The sequence below is a fragment of the Pararge aegeria genome, chromosome 6 (assembly GCF_905163445.1).
Source record: "Pararge aegeria chromosome 6, ilParAegt1.1, whole genome shotgun sequence".
NCBI lineage: Eukaryota > Metazoa > Arthropoda > Insecta > Lepidoptera > Nymphalidae > Pararge > Pararge aegeria.
Genome location: NC_053185.1, coordinates 17,965,152 through 17,984,704, shown reverse-complemented (window position 1 = coordinate 17,984,704; position 19,553 = coordinate 17,965,152). Strand labels below are relative to the sequence as shown.

Below are 19,553 nucleotides of genomic sequence, written 5' to 3'. Positions count from 1 at the left end.
CTGTTTCTAATCAGACCAGACTAAGCCGAAGTAGCACAAGTCATAAGTTCGTAATTTCTTTGTTTCGCAACTTTTTTTTTTACTTAGACATCTTTTGTTACACTACACACATCGCCATCTAGCCCCAAAGTAAGCGTACCTTGTGTTATGCTAAGATGACTGATGAATATTTTTATGAATAATATAGATAAAAACTTATATTAAACACATACTTAAACACCCAGACACTGAAAAACATTCTTGTTTATCACTCAAAAATTTTCCAATTAAAGGAATCCAACCAGCAGTCAGAAAGCTGGGTCGCTGCCTACTGAGCCAATCACCGTTAAACTTAGATTTTCAACTATTTCCAACAACGTCAACTTAGTTTTTCTATGTTTTAGAAATCGAAAAATAGGGAGAAAGCCTTAGAACTTTTCACTTTAAGAACAAAGCTCGAACCGATGGAAGATTCATAGGTCCTACCATTGCATATACCGCTTTTGTTTTTGAATTATCCTCTATGAACTGGAATTACGACCCCGCACCACTAAACGCAGAGTTGGTCGGCAGACGGCACCTGACGAGGTGGACAGACAACATTAAACAAGTCGCTGGGCTGTACTTAAGCGGCGCAGGGCCGAGGATTTTGGACTCACTACAAAATACTTATGTCCAGCAGTGGACGTGAATCGGTTGAAGTGATGAATGCTAAAATTAATGGTAGTAAAACTCCTGGTAACCCTAGTGGCGATTTCCAGTTTTTACGACTGTTCATTGGAATTATTGCACTTCTTTTGCAAACAGGTTCATAGCGGAACAATATATAAGCCATGTTAATATAAACAAGCGATTAAGTCTTTTAGATAATGGTTAATTAAAATTGAATGAGCGATCTTTTATTAAACCGCACTTTTTGTGTTGGATAAATTGATCTTCAAGGAAGTCTCGAAGAATGTTCCATTATTAATTGCAAAATAAATAATAACTATAAGAGTTAGGTATCCTGTGTACGCATTTCCTTTCTTAAGTGTATATAATGAAGTAATTTTTTATATTTATAATATAAACAATTGAATACTTATGAAGGCAATACTTTTGATTTTGTATTTTGTGGAGGCGTCCGTGTTTGATCGATTTTTATTAAATATACTCGTAGCTAAGAATGCTTCCGATTGTCTTTAACACCCGACAGAAGTTAAGTTTGACGTTAAGTTAAACGTCTCCGTGAGCGTGCATGAGTGTTTGTATGTGCGCGTGTGTGTGTGTGTGTGCGTGTGTTCGTGCGTTTGTCTGTCTGTCTGTAACATCACATTTCCCGAACGAGTGAACCAATTTCAATTTTTTTTTGTGTTTGAAAGGAGTCGACAGTGTTATTAGCTACGTTTGACGAAAATCGGTCGAAGATGGCCGCCGCCACAAAATGGCGGATTACATTATTTTTACACAACTCCCACAATACTACTAGAACTACACTATGCAGTCAAAAGTTTTTAATTTATATATATTATAAACCATCAGACGATGTTTCAGTCAACGGATAACATGTAGAGGGAAAAAAAAGTTTCTATTCTCTATGAATTTCTTCTATGACCATGTCCAACGCGTAAATAAAAGATGGCCAATCTACTCAAATCGAAATCGACGTTTCACTTGAAACGCGAACACGAATCACGTTCCTTTTTCGCTCCAAAATGCCAAATGAGAGATAAAATCGCGACTTCCTTCAATAAAATATTTTAATGGGAAGTCAATTTTATAACGCCACGCCGCTCCGGCTGTTTGTACGATCTTTCATGGAAGAGATTGTATCGCGGAGATTCAACTGTATCGGCACGTAAGATGAACGCCAAGTCAGGCTTTAACACATTTCCAGAGATGAAATATTTTATATCTGTTAATTTCAAGATGTGTTCTGTGATTAATTCCTTTTGATTGGTTGGCTTTGTTGATAAATTTTAAATTCAAATTCAAAAATTCTTTATTCATGTAGGGCTATCACAGTTATTTAGGAAGCTCTTAGGTATCACCATTTCGTCCAATCTTAACTTAGACAATGCATCGAATCCAAAGCTAAAACTGCTGGCAAAAAACTTGGCATCCTCAACAAAGTTAAGCGCTACTTCACGCCGGAACAGCTTCTAACCCTGTACCAAGTTCAAGTTCGGTCGTCCATGGAGTACTGCAGGAGTACTGCAGCCATTTATGGGATGGCTCTGCCAAGTAACAGCTCGATGCTTTTCGCTGGAGCATCGTTCTAGGAGACTCATTGGCAACGACCTTGTAGTCAGTAGACTTCAAAGCCTTGAAAACCGGTGCAAGGTTGCCTGTCTGGCTGTATTCTACAAGATACATTTCGGAGAGTGTGCTCAGGAGATATTCGATTTGATTAAACCATCTCCTTTCTACCATTGAACTGCGAGGTACCGAAAGAATCTGCACTGTTACGTTGTTGAAATACCATCAACACGTACGAAGCGTTTTGCTTCTTCCTTTCTGATCTGCACCGCAAGGCCTGGAACGCCCTCCCATCTTCCGTCTTCCCCGATACCTGTAATCTGGGTACCTTCAAATCAAGAGTGAATAGGCATCTTCTAGGCAAGCTTCTTCTTAGGCTACATCGCACTTACCATCAGGTGTCATTGCAGTCAAGCACTTGTCTATATATTTAAAAAAAAATATTTGTATAAATGCCGTTTTCACAGCATGCATGTTTAAGTCTCCTAGAAATGATTTTTACAAAATGTCCAAAGAGGGTTTCTAGTTTAGCCGAAGCGTTATTTTCAAGTGCCTACGTAACATTAGTTATTTTACGATCACCTCGCGAAGCGTGCCCATTTGCAATATCTGTGTTTAACCCTAGTGATAAGACGCCATTACCCGGCGGCCATATTTTATTCTCGTGTTTAAGTACCAGATAAAAGGTACTTCAGTATTGTATTTAATGTATCGAGATCTGAAGGGCTGCGATTATTATTGATAAGAACAAGATGTGTAGGCAACAATGTATTAAAAATATTTAAGACTTTATACTTTACAAAATGCTAATCAAACGGCTTTTGATCCTCATCGAAAACGAAATATTATGAAACGAGCTAATAAAACATTATATGGCGACCTGTTATATCTTAATGAGATACTGTAATACAGCATTAAATAATGTTTTTCGGCAAAATTAAAAATACTGAGTGGGAAAATTTTATACTAAGTTAGCAACTAGATAAAACTTTAAATCCAAAGCAATAAATAGAGTTCTGAAAAATCTGTACTGCTAATATCTTAAGTTAGGTTAAGCTAGTTACCATATGTATTATATTATGAAAATTAAGCTTAATTTGCTATACTCCGCGAACAGCAGGAGAATCTGTATGGTGTAATTTATAATTACTTCAATCCGTATACTCCACACCAAACAGATCCTCGGCAATGTAGGGTACATTGCTTACGCACCTTTCGCTCCGAAACCGGAGCATCCTCAGGAGATGTTGACTTTACAATGAATAATTGTTAAGTAACCAATGTTCTATCCAATGCTTCTATCCAAACATATGTAGATATTGTTTTTACTTCACGACAAGTTAGACCTTGACTGTGATCTCATCTGGTCGTAAGTGATGATGCAGTTTTTAATAGTAGCGGGATAACTTTTTATGTATGGCAATTATGTTAAGCCCATAACCCTATTCTGATTATTCTTTCTAAGTCCAAGGCCGTGGGTTCGATTCCCACAACTGAAAAATGTTTGTGTGATGAACATGAATGTTTTCAGTGTCTGGTCTGGGTGTTTATACGTGTATATGAGAGGTAGGTATTTATGTATATTATTTATAAAAATATTCATCAGTTTGCTTAATACCCATAACACAAGCTACCTTACTTTTAGGGCTAGATGGCGACGTGTGTAGTATAGGATCAGAAAATTCCAAAATATTCACGGCCACTTAGGTTTCTATTGCATTTGCCAATTAAGAACTGATTACTTTACTACTAACTAGCTGACCCGTGCAACTTCGTCTGCACCAAACCGGAAAACACGAATAAAATGACATTTTCTAAAAATGAATCCTAGCTAGATCGATTTATCGCCCCCGAAACCCCCTGTATTTAGAATACAGGGGGTTTTGGTTGCCTTTATGAAAATCCTTGGAGCCGATTCCGAGATTCCAATTATATATATACAAGAATAGCTCGTTTAAAGATATAAGATTTGTATTATCACAATCATTTCACATTATTGTGGTCAAAGGGTCGCAGGGAAAGGTTCCTAGAATCCTTTTCAAGGAATTAAAAAGACCTTTTTTAATTATGTACGGCGCAGGTGCTTTGCTGATTTGGCGACAAAAGGCGGTTGCTTGCACCACGGTGAGTCCGAATTTAAAAAAAAAACTTTACTTTCAAATCCCCACTAGGAAGAGACAATATTTACTTTGTTTTTTTATTATAAGTTTCATCATATCAACTCATTACCGGTCCACAACAGGACACGGGTCTCCTCCCACAATAAGAAGGGGTTAAGGCCCGTAGTCCATGACGTTGGCCCAGTGCAAATTGGTTGAAATATTATTAGATGATATGAGTTTAATACAGAATAATATAGATGACCGTAATCGATATCTCATAACCTTCCTTCTTATTTTTATTAGATACTAGCTGTTGCCCGCCCTACGCCTGCGTTTCATTTTGTTTTTTGATGTGGCATCAAAATTAGTTGTAGAACTAAAAAAAATTAAAGTATTCAGTATCGTTAAGCCTTAAATGAGGGGTTTGCTACTGTCCGCTAAGGAGTTCTGTCCTCTATCTCCAACCACAGTTTGGGCAAAATGAAACACATATCATAACCCCTTTAGTACAAAAATGATTATTTAAATCGGTTATAATTTGTCGGAGCTATGGTGTAAAATCGTCAAACACTCATCCCCTCTCCCAAAGGAGCTGAATGTCGGGATGAAAAGTATCCTATATTACTTCTAACACTTCCAAGAATATGTGTACAAAGTTTCATAAGGATCGGTTAAGGAGTTTTTGCGTGAAAGCGTAACAAACAAACTTACATTGACATTTATAACATTAGTAGGGATAGGGATAGGGAAATACGGATAGGGATAGGGAAGTAGGGATGTAGAACCCGCAATGTGATTTTGGATGGACTACGAGATTCCAGAGAGTCGTCATCATCATTCTACAACCCATTATCGTCCCTCCGCATACCTTTGAAAACATTATGGAGAACTCTTAGGCATGCAGGTTTCCTCACGATGTTACCATTCACCGTTGCAGGAAGTAATATTTTAATTGCTTTAACAGCACAACACTTAGAAATGTTAGAGTTGCGTGCTGGGATTCGAACTCAACCCCCGAAAATAAAGTCGAAGTCCTACCCACTGGGCTATCACCGCTTTCAGCTTCAAATATTTTGACTCACATGTCACATTGAAGTTTTAAAGCTATTTACTGAATTCACTACGCAAATAACGTACAATTTTTTTTGTCTCGTTTATAAATGAACAGGTAGGTAGTATGTATATGGTAGGTATTAAAAAAAACAAAATGAAACTGTCTAAAAATAAATCAAGACGCGAATGAACTCAGAAAAATGCGTTTATCTCTTTACCTACCCGTGCTGTGTTATATAGTCGTTTTGTTTCGTTCCACGTGTTAATTAACTTGTTATTCCACTATTTATTCAAATGGAGATCCAATTTGAAACAACCGCATTGAAGCTCGTTAGCGAAAAAACAATCGGAAAAATAAAAATATCTTCTAATAACTAAATAACTTTTGTACATTGTTATTCATATTTAAAATCTGTAGAGGTTTGGTTATAAATAAATAAATATACTACGACAATACACACATCGCCATCTAGCCCCAAAGTTAGCGTAGCTTGTGTTATGGGTACTAAGATAGCTGATGAATATTTTTATGATTATATTACACATAAATACTTATAATATATAAATAAACACCCAGACACTAAAAAAAACATTCATTTTCATCACTCAAACATTTTCTAGTTGTGGGAATCGAAGCCACAGCTATTGACTCAGAAAGCAGGGTCGCTGCCCACTACGCCAATTGGCCCTTAAAATATGTTAAGATATGTAAATAAAGCCCACCAACCCACATTGGGGCAGCGTGATGGCTGCCCACTGCGCCGTCTTATCTAAGGTATTTAAGGCGAAAAGACAAACACTTTCTAACCGTTACTAAGGTTGATTAAATGTATAAAGTGAGTCGCTGAACTAGTATTAGTTCTTCATCTAACGAATACGTACAAAGTAGACGTTATTCCGGTCCCCTGACTCAACAATTGTTCTGCGAAACTTATAAATAGTTCATCTGCTCGGTAGCTGATTGACTTCAAATGCTCTTACTATTTCTTAGTACTTGCTTATTAGTAAATCTTCTAGACCGTTTGGAGCTTTTGTATACTCTTTGGAGGAAAGCTGAAACAGAACATCGTATTTTTAACCGCCCACGCAAAAACGACTGGATGTTGACGTGTGTGGGTGGAGCAATCTGCTAAGTTTCTTACCAGTAGAATCTGCCTTCCGAACCAGTGGTAGAGTCACTACAAACAACTGCCTTGACGTTTCAAAATTGTCTAGGTATCTTGAAATAAATTAATTTTGAATTTTGAAAATAAGGCGATTTCTGCGTTATCGCCATGTACATAAAAAGCCCTAATTTTTAACTAACTACTGATACTACTTCCAAAAGTTCTTAAAAATTAATGTCATTGAATGTCTTCTGATTGCATTAACCCTTATGTAAAGCCGTAAAAACGTGCAGAGTGCAATATCAGTCGAGTGAACTCTGAGAACTTGCTTCAATCAGTAAATGAGTTTGGGATTTTTAAAAAAAGGCGTCTTTCTTCCAAGTCAGTGATTTTTATCTTGAATCGCCGAACAAAGCAAACATGTCATAGATGATAAAAAATAGGTAGAATAGACATAAGTGTATTTTAAACAATACGCGTAAATCTGGTGTAAAATTCATTCTCAGCCTGTTAAAGTCCCTGTAATGGACACACGTCTCTCTCTGCAATAGAGATTTTATATTAAACATTTATTTTATATTCGAACATCTGGAAAGTAGAAGGATAGGTCTTACATTATAATTTCACTGCTCCGCATCATTACGTTATAATTACTTAAATGGACTGCTTTCAGCTACTATCAAAACCAAAAAATCTTATTCAGAATACAAGAAAGCAATTCAGTCTTGCATTCATACAAACACACTTCTTCCTCTCCTTCCGTCTCCTTACGAAGGTTGACAATAATTATGGTTCTACTTTGGACACTGCCCCTCTAATAATGATTTGGTGCTCTATCCAAACCATTGTCGTGGGTTTTTGAGCCATGATATTCTTCTGCCTGCCACTTTACCTTGTATGATAAGTTAAAGATGTTTATACTTTTTGGTGTTCCGCACGTGTTCTGTTATAACACACACATAATATAGTAATATTTTATTAACTTCATTATACAAAGTGTAGGTACCATTTTATATTTTACCTGACGCAATGGTGTCGCTGTTATCCTACAACTCTGGCAGTTCCCGGGTTCTACTAACGCAAGGTGGCAATATTGGAATTTATAATTTCCGAATTTTACCTGGTCTGGTCTGGTCTATTGGTAGACTTCCATCCTAACCGTCAAAGATGTGCTTGCAAGTGATTTAGGCTTACCCTTAAGCCGCTTAGAGGTTAGCTTGCTATCACCTTAGACTGTGTTTCCTGCCACGTATAATTTGAGTACCTTCAAGGCTAGAGTGAATAGGATTTTTCTAGGCAAGCGTGTTCCAACCTAGACCTCATCATTGCAGGTTGCAGCATTAGCTGGTACTAAAATAGGTGGTAGAGTCACTACAAACAGACTGACTTGACGTTTCAAAAGTGCTTAACTAGGCCTACTTGAAATAAATTAATTTTGTTTTATTTTTTGAATTAAAAGTAAATGAAACCCCATGTAGTGACATATAACATCACCTTCAGAGAACGAGTTTTGACTCACAAACATGCATTCAATATCTCCCGTTATACCTACACACATAAACTGTTTTGATTCCGTATTCAGTCTGTGAAGCGCTGATTGGAAAGTGTTTGGTTTGTAACGAAATTAGTTCCACACACAGAGTCGACGGGTAAACAGAAGTACATTTGCGTTTGTTGTGATTGAGGCAACTGGATGGCGGGCAAATTTACATTTTACGCACACTTGAAATAGTGTGCATTGAAAGGTTAACAACTGCGTTGCTTGCGGCTTCGACCGCTTGTACCTGGATAAGGCCCGCGCTATCAAAGAATAGATTTGTAAAAGATTGCCACACCTCCCACCTTTAGCGTACCGATGTCGCGTAGAAACCGATTATGAGTACGGGTTAAATATGCCACTGTCACCATGCCATGCGTTAGAAGTTATATTTCTTTGACGAAACAAGACAAAAATCTTTTCAATAATTTTATCTTTCGCCTTATTCTAAGTGTGGACAGAAATAACTACACTAACAATAGGAATAAGGTACCTATTTAATACATTGAAAGTTTTATTATAACGCATTATCTTGTTAAAAAAGTTTATTTAAATATCACAAATATCGTGAATATAGTTGTCAGTTCTAACGCAAATAAGTAAGTATACGTAGATGTACTTACTTTTACTTTGTTGGTAACTTTTTTTTAAAACTATAATGGTGACTATAGCTAACTTCAGAGTGTCGGTGTTTTGCGACGGTGTGTACGCGTATCTTAAAAATTTGCTCTCATTTTATCCCTAACGCGCGAAAAGAAAAGAACCATAACTTCTACAACCTCTGCAAAGCGTCTTCGCCGGCGAAGGTGAGGTTCCCGAATTCTGACGACATCCGGACGTTTGCTTCAGTGCTATAGAAAAAAAGAAATGCATTTTCTGTTTGTCTATAGCACTGTACTCTTTTTTTCTGTTCAGTAATTGAGAAGAGTTTGCAGTTTAGACAAATAACGTTGTTCTCACGCGTCATAGTTTATCAACTACGTACGTATCGATGTGGCGGAATGGTCTTACTAAGTTTAAAAAATACCTGCATGCATTAAATGAATTCAAACGATTATCGGTCCAATACAGGGCACGGATCTCCGAATAAGAGCGGTTTAGGCTGTCAAAGGTTTAAAATAAAATAAAATAAAGTAAAAAGGTGTTAGCTGTTCTGTTTTTATAATCTTTGCCTAGTGACAAGCTTAAGCGTGGCAATTTACAGTGGATGCACTCGCGTCACGTGTAGGTCAGGGACTTTCTTAGGGTTGTCATGTAGCAGTTTTTGACATTAAATGAACAATAAGTACGACTTATTTTGCAGTAATCGATTTATTAACAATAATTTAAATTTGCCATAATCCGTGAAAAAGTGTACCGTATAATTTCATATTTCCTATTTTTTATATTATCACAATCTGATCATCTAAAATGTACTCCCATATATAGAACATGGAATTGACATTGACAGACATGGAATATTTTTTCTTTTAAGATTTAAAAAATACCTAAATAACGCCCAAAGTACACGCCTAGGTTTACTTTTACAATGAGGTAGTGTAAGGTATAATGTTATATTACGGTTATACCTTATTATTAATTATTATTGTTGTTTCTTACGAGTTTCAAGTTTAACTGTTTAAAGAAAAGTAGCATTATATTTGACTCTGTTGGAAAGAAAGTTTTTTAAACCTAAAAAATATGAAAACAAAAATACAGAAAGTGGCAACCCTACGCTTTAGGTCGTCGCGTCAGTTGTCTTAATAAGAATTACCGTGCTCTCTTGTTCCGCATATTTGATTGTGGGAACTTAGATTTGCATTGAATAGTACATCTGTTGTTATTGTTCTATGCACATAAAAATCTAGGGTTCATTGGAACTGTGATGTGGTGTTTAAACTCATTCGAATCTAAAAAAAACCACTATATATGCAATTAAATACGGATTACTTTGATTATGCTTTAAAACTGAAGCTACGAGGAAACCAAAGCGCTTGAAGCTGAGAAGCCCACAAAAAATTTAGCAGGGTTTTTTTTTGTTATAACCATCTCACATTGTCTCTTAAAACACTTTACTCTAGTCACTTTAAAGGCCAACTGACTTAGAGCAGTAGAACTGACGAGTAAGAACCTAGTATGGAGGTGTGACAAAAGCTACCAACTTAAAGCTAAACATTGAAGGATGTTTCTTATATAAAATCTAGTTTTATATTTTTTATACCTTCTACTTAACCGCTAAGCGACTATCGCTCAGAAAAATAAAATCTCATGTAATCTACAGAAGTATAACAATAGTTCAAAAATAAAAAATCTGTCTATAAAGTTTCAAGTTGTAATCAGATGAAAAAGTTCAGAATAATCTTTCCAGAAATCGCTATTAAATTTGATTTGATTCAATAAAGTGTTTCTTAGAAAGTGATAAAGTAATTTCAGGTGTGCATTGAAGGAGCTATCAATACGGTCACGCTCCTGTCACGCTCCCGTCACGCTGGTGTCACGCTCGATCACCGAAGTCGTGACACCGTGGGAATCGGAGGCTTTTATTTGTTCGTTTTATTCGCCGATCGCTGTCCTGATCCCAAGATCGAGAGATAAGCGGACCATTCAACTGTCAAAGTTTTGTATTGTTTGTGTTTAACTGAAACAGTGAAGGTGCGCTTCTTTATTTTGTTTATGGTAGCTTTGGAATTGAGAGATAAGGAGGAAGAGTTTAAAATGCTATTGCAGCTGCATTATGGTTTTTTACTCATCCAACCTTAGCGCTACTTTCAACTAGAAGAGGCCTAATCATATCCTTCAGGACCCTGACGATCAGATTTGATTTTTTTTTTTAATTTCTTCTGACGTCATCCGGACGTGTGCCCACACCACGGCCTCGGAGACGTGCGGATGTATCACCGTCCGTAACCCTTTCCCTCAAATCGCCGAGCGGAGGTTCGGCCTCACATGAGGCGCCCTTACTTTTCTCGTACTTAAAATCTATCTCTGTACTAAATAGCATTCAGTTTTCTGGCGTGATTCAGTAACAAACATGTATCTATCCAAACATTCGAATGCCGATTAGCGCAGTTGGCAGCGACCCTGCTTTCTGAGTCCAAAGCCAAAAGTGGGTTCGATTCCGACAACTGCAAAATGTTTGTGTGATAAACATGAATCTTTTTCAGTGTCTGGGTTTTTATATGCATAGTATTTATAAGTATTTATGTTTATTATTTATAAAAATATTCATCACGCATCTTAGTACCCATAACACGAGCTACGCTTACTTTGGGGATAGATGGAGATTTGTGTATTGTTGTAGTATAAATATTATTATCATTTATAACAATATGTAATAACAAGAATTGTTATCAAGAGTTCTTTAACCCGATATTCGGATAAGTCACCCAAATAAAGCATTCCCGCCCATATAAAGATTAAGGTGAGATGAGCTCTCGTTACCGGTCTATATATAGCGGTAATTACATAATGAACGCCCGTAGTGAGATATCAACCGGCCCGGTCTCTTACAACTCAATAAAAATAACACCAGTTCGAGCAACGCACACCTCAGTGCGCAAAGTGCACTGAACCGCGCAATGCTGCTCGTAATTACGTACGCAAATAGGTGTGACCATCATTTTTTTTTTTATGGAATATGTTTAAATTGGACATTATAACTATAACTTTCTTACACCAACAAAAAGGATTTATATCAAAACAAAATTACTGAAAATACAGCAACTATATTACTATAATACATGCATTCTTATATAAAAAAAAAAACCAGAAACATTTATTCGCAATTAAACTTTACAACTAAAAAGGAACACGGATCACAACTTCGTAGTGCTAATAAAATTTGCTTAAACAAACCACGAACAAATTAAGGTTAGAAAAACATAAGTTTCGAAGGAGCATTAATTTGTAAGAAATTACCTAACTACATTAAATTAGAAGAAATTTCTTTTGAGAAAATACACGTCTTTAACCACAAGTAGATGAAAAGCGGTGATGTCGCATTGGGTGGAGCTCGACTTCTCTTTCGGGAACCGAGTTCGAATTCCAGCAACGCACCTCTAACTTTTCTAAGTTATGTGCTTTTTGATAAATTAAAATATCACTTGCTTCCACGGTGAAAGAAAACATCGAGTGAGGAAACCTGCATGCCTGAGAGTCCGAAATAATGTTACCAAAGGTGTGTGAGTTTCCATCCGCACTGTGCGTGCGTGGTGGATCTTAACCCCTTCTCATTGTGGGAGGAGACCCGTGCTGTGTAGTGGGCCGGTAATGGGTTGATATTTGGATGATGATGATGTTTAAATGGACCAATAACCGTAGGCCTGACGACACAGTCTTGTTACAGTGCGTATTGCCAGTGGTGTCTTATAGCTCCAAAACGTGATCGTAAACTATGAATTCGGTCTCATTAGAAGGTTTAGAGTCACTCAACTTACGATGGAGAGATCTTTTTTTTTATTCTACTACAAGTTAGCCCTTGACCGTAATCTCACCTAGTGGTAAGTGACGTTGATATATGGTAGATGGTATATTATACCTCTAACTGGTTTCTACACCGTACCGGAACGCTAAATCGCTTAGCGGCACCTCTTTATCGGAAGAGTGGTAAATAACGGCCGAAGCCTCCCACCAGACCAGTTTATTATTATAAAATTTTCCTGTTAACTGTTAACAATTCGGTACAGTGCAACTGACGTTGAATGTTGGATTAAAGTTTACTTTGTGTATTTTTTTTTATAATTCGTGGTCACCCTATAAGTTCTACAGTCGACTAACATGCTCTTCCGACTAAATACTCGTGGTAAGTTTGGTATGGAAATGTGTTATAAACAGCTCTGCGTGCGAAATAAAAACCGACAGGATTAAAACTAAGATTTTCATCATATTAAATAAATAAATATACTGCGACACAAACCTCCAAGATATCAATTGGTAGTTTATTGTCAAATTGTATACAATTTCCTTTAAATGAATTACTTATTTTATGTAGTAAGAATGTTAGTATTGCACTGCAAGTTTATTTTGCAGTAACATTTTCTCTTAGATTTATATACAATATTTTTGCTAACATAGATTTAAAGTTGCAAATACGTATGGGCTAAAGAATCTCATTGACATGTCATGTCGAAATGTACCCAGCAGGGGAAATTTCTGAAATTTATCCAGTATGGTAATTACGGTGTGAGCTTCGGCCGTGGCTAGTTATCACCCTACTGACAAGGAGGTGCTTCGAAGCAATTTAGCGAATATATGCATTTTATTACCCCAATAATTGTACAATTATTTCAAAGGTCTACAACGTACCTAAATGCTGTATTTATTGGTACTTCGAAAGCTCACGCTCCGTTTAGGGCAGCCATAAACTTAAAATAGGTAACCTAAATTTTGATTTGTGATTCATACATCTCGTTCGTCTAAAATTAGGATACCTTCTAATGGCTCATATACTTCTTAAAAGAGAACGTTTGGACATAAAAGTCTACGAAGTCATTTTTTTTCTTCGCAATACTAGAATATTCCTTGTCCATTTATAAGTTTAAGATTAAAACGAACAATAACTTCGCTGTTGAAATGCTTTATACCCAAACTGTTAAATTCTTTATATATCTAGTCATATAGGCACTTTTAAATAAATAAACACACTACACAATCAATCACACAACTCAATACACAAATCGCCATCTAGCGCTAAAGTAAGCGTAGCTTGTGTTGTGGTTAATAAGATGACTGATGAATATTTTTATGAATAACTAGCTGTCCCGGCAAACTTCGTACCACGGATCTTTTTTTTTGATGAATGTTATATTTCAATACTTATTATCCTATTCCGGACTAAGAGAAATCCAAAAATCAAATATAAAAATTGGTCCAGCCGTTCTTGAGTTATAAATGGTGTAACTAACACCACTTCCTTTTATATATATAGATATACATAAATACTTATGATATACAGATAAACCCACCCAGATACTGAAAACCATTCATGTTCATCACACAAACATTTTCCAGTAGCGGGAATCGATTTTTAGTGGTGGGAATCGAACCCACAGCCGCACAAAGCTGGGTCGCTGCCCACTGCGCCAATCGGCTGTTAACTTTTGAAAAGACTTTGTAGTTGAACCTTGTTTGTAGTGATGCTACCAGGTTCGAAACGAAGATTCTAGTGATAAGAATATGGCAATAAACTCAAAAACACTTCAAACTCTAATATAAAAATAAGTATTCGAACTGCATAGACGAAGATCAGAGTCCAGCTGAATGCTTCCAAGCAACTATGTTAATGCGAAGTCAATCAATCAATCATATCTGTATTATATTTGTAAATCATTATTTTTTTTAATATAAATAATAATATTTCTGCGTTACATAGAAACTAGTAATTAACTACTGCTACTGAAATTACTTTAGAAAATAGACGAGATTAAAGAGATCAAATGTTTTTATATAAAATCATACAAAATTTAGTTGACACTCCACTTCTTCTAATATCTGTATCGACATGGTATTCGGCAAATAACTTTTTATCTCGTGTGTGTAACGCTTTTAACAGCAAATATTGTGAGACGGACATTTTTCACGTAAAAATTGGCACTTTTAGGAATATAAATATGGCAAAATAGGTATTACAAAATGTTAAAGTTTTTGTTTTTTTTTTTGTTTTAATTTAATTTGGTTATATGATTTTCGCTTTGTACTTAATCCTTAAGCAATTTTGGGTTATGTTATTTTTTTTTTTTTATAACTAAGTTGTGGAAACATCATTGGGTTATGTGATATAAAAATACGGCTTTACTCTTATGTGTAATAGTACTGTTTGTTTCCCTTGAAAAGCTAATAAATCATGTCACTATAGCTAATTCTTCAGCCTCCATTAAATTCATCACAAATGTTTGTACCTTTCGCGTCTGTAGTCAGAATTTTTTTAGCGGTATGCCTAAATATATTCTACAATGTAGCAGTATGTTTTTTCCACAGCTGGTTTTTTATTCTTCTAATCATCACCTAAGGTAATCGTTGCAGATAGGCACCGAGGACAAACCCTTTGCGGTTTTTTCGGTGCTTTTATACTAACCATTTCAATGTGATTGTTTTATTTGATAAAAAAAATCTAACAGAGTTTTAATTTATTCATTAATTTAGAAATTTCTTAGTAATTACTTCTGTGTTAATAATGATATAACTAAACCTCATTACTCACGCCCTACCTATTATATTGGCCCTACAACCTGACCCTATTATCTATGTACACACAGAGAAAAATGTTGATGACAACAATCCAATATCAAAACTAATAAACACGGCTCGAGTTGAGTCATATCAAATACAAGGCAATACAAGTTAGCAATCAGTGGTAAATGAACGTCAATCAAACCACCACAATGGTGTTTCGTTACTAAGTTCGGAACAATCCTGAGGTAAGTATTTACCTACCTATCGTCCAGTGTTGGATTGTGCAACGGTTACAACAGGTGAAGTAATTCCCTTCTGACTGATTGAACAAACTCGAAGCCGTTAGAATTCCTTTACCACGCTATAATAAAATAATAATTTTTAAATGTGATGTAACAACACACTATTTAAACTTATGCTTTAGTAGGTCAGACTAGTAAACTTAGGAGTCATGTTACAAAAAGCGTTTACTCAAACTCTCAAAGGACTTCTGCACCTTTCGCAGACGTTTTGCAGATTTTTATAATTTAACTGGGTGAGTATTACTTCCACAGCCATTTCCTCACTAATTAATAACACAAAAAACTAATTGGATGCAGTATATTGTGTCCAAAAACGGCTCACTTCACACCCATAAACTTTTCCAATCTTTACCCATTTTATGGTAAACGTTTAGAATATTAGAGGTCACGTAATTACTGTAAACACTTAAAAAAATCTTAACTTAATAAAGCGTGTTCAAATGATTAAGAACATTCAGAATTAGATTAAATACAATTAATATTTAATTAGTTATGTTTTAGTTTATTTAGCTTAGTTTATTTTGTTTATGAACAGTAGCAAAATCATATGATAACAAATTCATTATAAAATGCATATTTAATGTATTATATTCGGTATTAATATGTCAGTAAAATTTTATGTCAAACAGTAAAATCATTATGAAGTATTAATTAGTATAAAATTTCATTCAACCGTCTTCTGTACACGGCTTCTGTGCGTTCTTAATTCTGTGGTTAGTTGATACTCTTGGCGTACTTTAAATCGCTATCTTATTATATCGAGATAGCTATGCTGATCATATCATTACAGTCATAAGAATGAGATGTTATCTTTGTAATTACGATCGGGCGCCGGCATCTTGTTTATTTTATTTATTTTGCGACTTATACAAGTAGCATACCAGTTACAAAGCACTTGTGTTCAACTGAGTCATCAAGTAGTTAGAAGATAATGCCGCGGTTTGGTTTGTTGTGCTTTTTATTGCATGTATGAAAATAGGTTTTGAAGACATACTTCGTAAACTTTAACGTTCAACTAGCTGTCCCCTGTGGTTTTACCCGCGTTAACCAAGCGTTTAACGACCTTCCTAGCGAAACGGTGAGCGGTGTAAATTTAAGTTGGAGATTCCGGATCCGATTCCGGTCTGGTGGGAGGCTTTGGCCGTGGCTAGTTACAACCCTATCGACAGATACTTGCCAAAAGGAGCGTTATGTTACATTGTGTACACCTCTCCCCGTATTTAATTATATTAATTTATTGTCTTTAACTAAGCGAAGAATATGCTGTAAAGTTTATCTTTGTAAGATTGCCTTGATAATAAAATGTCGTGTAGGTACGGGCCACTCGCACATTTTGAAAATACTGTTCTTCTAGTTTTACTATAAATAATGGATACCCGTATTTAGGAGTTTTAAATAAACATATTCCCACCATTTATTGCGGCGCGGCGGCCATCTTGGACCACTGTTCATCAAACATAGCGGAAAACATGCTCGACTAATTCACCTTTTAAACAGAAGAACGTAATTAAATTCGGTTTATTCGTCCGGGAGCTACGATGTCACACACACACACACACACACATACACACACTCAACATAGACACGTCAAACTTATAACAAACTCCCCCTTGTTTTTGCGTCGAGGTGAAAAAAATAAAACAATCCATAGACAGGCAATACAATGTTATTAATATGAGGTATTTACAGAAGGCTGTATACTCTGACCCTTTAGAAACTTCCAATTAATAAATTACATGTTTACAAGCACCATTGCGGTAAATTGGGTTATTGTGTTTGTATGTTAATTATAAACTACCCATGTTATTTCGTCACGCAATAAGGGAATTAATTAGGTGCGGTGTCCAGTTGCGCCCATAATAAAACTTTAATGCAATTAACTGTACTTTTCTAATAAATAATTAGCATTACAAGGTAAATACGCCTCAGCCATACCTCCCATAAAGCGAAGTAACAGTCTATTAGGGTGCTTATACTAAGCAGACCGTAGTCGAGGTTTAATTAGATTGTTGTTAGTCTAGCCTGCACACACAAAATAATAATACAAAGAGAAACACATTAAAAATAAAAAAATAATAAAAAACTAGTTTAGGTGTGCAAAGGTGGTCTTATCGCTAAAGCGATCTCTCCCAGTCAACCTTTGGCGAAAGTAGGTCTTATAAGGAACGGCAATAAAAATGTATACCTAAACATTTATACATAAAAATATTTCAAACTAAAAATGTTATAAATTCCAATACTGCACATATATCTAATTATTATATTTAATACATATTGTTCATACTTATAATAACGCAACTTTATAGATATTACATGAAAGCCCGCAAACTTTCACACAAACTGGCTTCCGTCCTTTTTTTTTAAGTAAATACAACTCCAAAGTAAACAGAGATTTTTCTCATTTTAAAATTAGAAGGCAATGAAAAATTCAGCTTCGACATTGATTTCAATTTCTGCCAATGAATATACCTACATATGTTAAAATTAATTTGTTTTATATCAAAGTTACTATTACTCTATGGATTAAATATTAAGTTAATAACAAAGCAGTTTTGAGGCAGCTCTGCTTTCATCTCACACTAAGATTTTAGAAGAGCAACTGAGTTTCAACTCTTCAAACATTACTTGACGTTTTAGAAATGCATATAAACGAGGCCTACATGAAATAAATGAATTTTTAATGCACTTTACAACATTGTAATATACCTACCTACTTCCCACGTATCGTCACATTGCAAGGTAAACTAATTATTGAAACAAAAGGATCACCTTGTATAGCCGAGTATATAAAGCGCCGTCGGAGAGTAAGCACCCTTGTATGTGAACATTTTTAAGAGGGATGCACAGACATGTATCAACGTACTGTGTGCATACATATTTATATACACGGCTTTACTTAGCTACTCTATTAGTAGTACTACCTCTGACTGTGGCTTTGCTTGTGTTTATCATCATCATCGTTTATATTATGGGAATGAAGCTTAATTTGCTATCCTTCGCGAGCAGGAATCTGTATGGTGTAATTTATAATGTCTGTAATCTTTATACTCCAAACCAAGCAGATCTAGAACAATATACTGTGTACGAATGTGTCTCTATGACACCGGAGTTTCCTCAGGAGATTTTGACTTTACAATGAATAATTGTTAAGTGTTACAGTAATTTTATAAAGTGTTACCCACATATATTTAAACTTTAGATAACTATAATTTGATTTATGCCAGATATATATTAAGCTGAGTAGCATTTAAATAAATAGTTTTTAGGAAATAATTAAAATTTTATTTGATTTACAGCCACTGTTCATGACATTTTGCCGGGGAGGTATTTTGATATAAATAAGGTTGCATTTTCGATACAGTTCAGTCCTGTATGAACTCGAACGATGCAAAGATACTTCCCGGTGTCTTGGTCGTTATCAGTCAGAAATGGCTCGATACAAAAGTCTAGCCTACGTAATGACCTTGTTCGATTTGACTGTCAGCTAAAATGACGATTGTTCTCGGTGACTATTGTTTTTCAGACTGGGGCCATTTTTAACGATTGTCTACTAAGCTAAGCTTTTGGCAAAAGTTATGATTGTGCTTTTAATAATATGCCAGCTATCTGTCTGTGTGACCGATGCACGAGAAGTAGTATGTGACCATCTACGATAACGTCTGTGTGACCATCTAAATTGTGAGTCGTGTTACATTAGCCGCACCATATTTGCCATGCCACTAACCGGCTAAAATATGTCTGTTTGTTAAATAAAAAGAGCAAGTATTGAGTTCTTCGGTACATATTGGATAGAAGCAGGCGTTACTTTGCGGAATTCTATGATATCTTATAAAAATAACTTTAAAAACAACCTTATTTTTCATTGTAAAGTCGTCTCTCTCATCTCCTGAGGATGCTCCGGTTTCAGAGCGAAACGTGCGTAGAGGGTACATTGCCGAAGATCTGTTTGGTGTGGAGTATAAGGATTGGAGAAATTATAAATGACACCGTACTTTGTAACGATTTTGTCAGCCCTATATCACGTCCAGCCAATCATTTGCTGTGTCAAAGGAGTACAAAAATCCACAAACATACTTACTTCACAAAT

General features: G+C 35.7%; 1 protein-coding gene across 1 annotated transcript in view; it reads left to right on the top strand.

Moving 5' to 3' along the window:
• The window catches only part of LOC120624256, a 524,392-nt gene that overhangs the window by 99,549 nt on the left and 405,290 nt on the right, over positions 1-19,553 (top strand). The window lies entirely within an intron of this gene.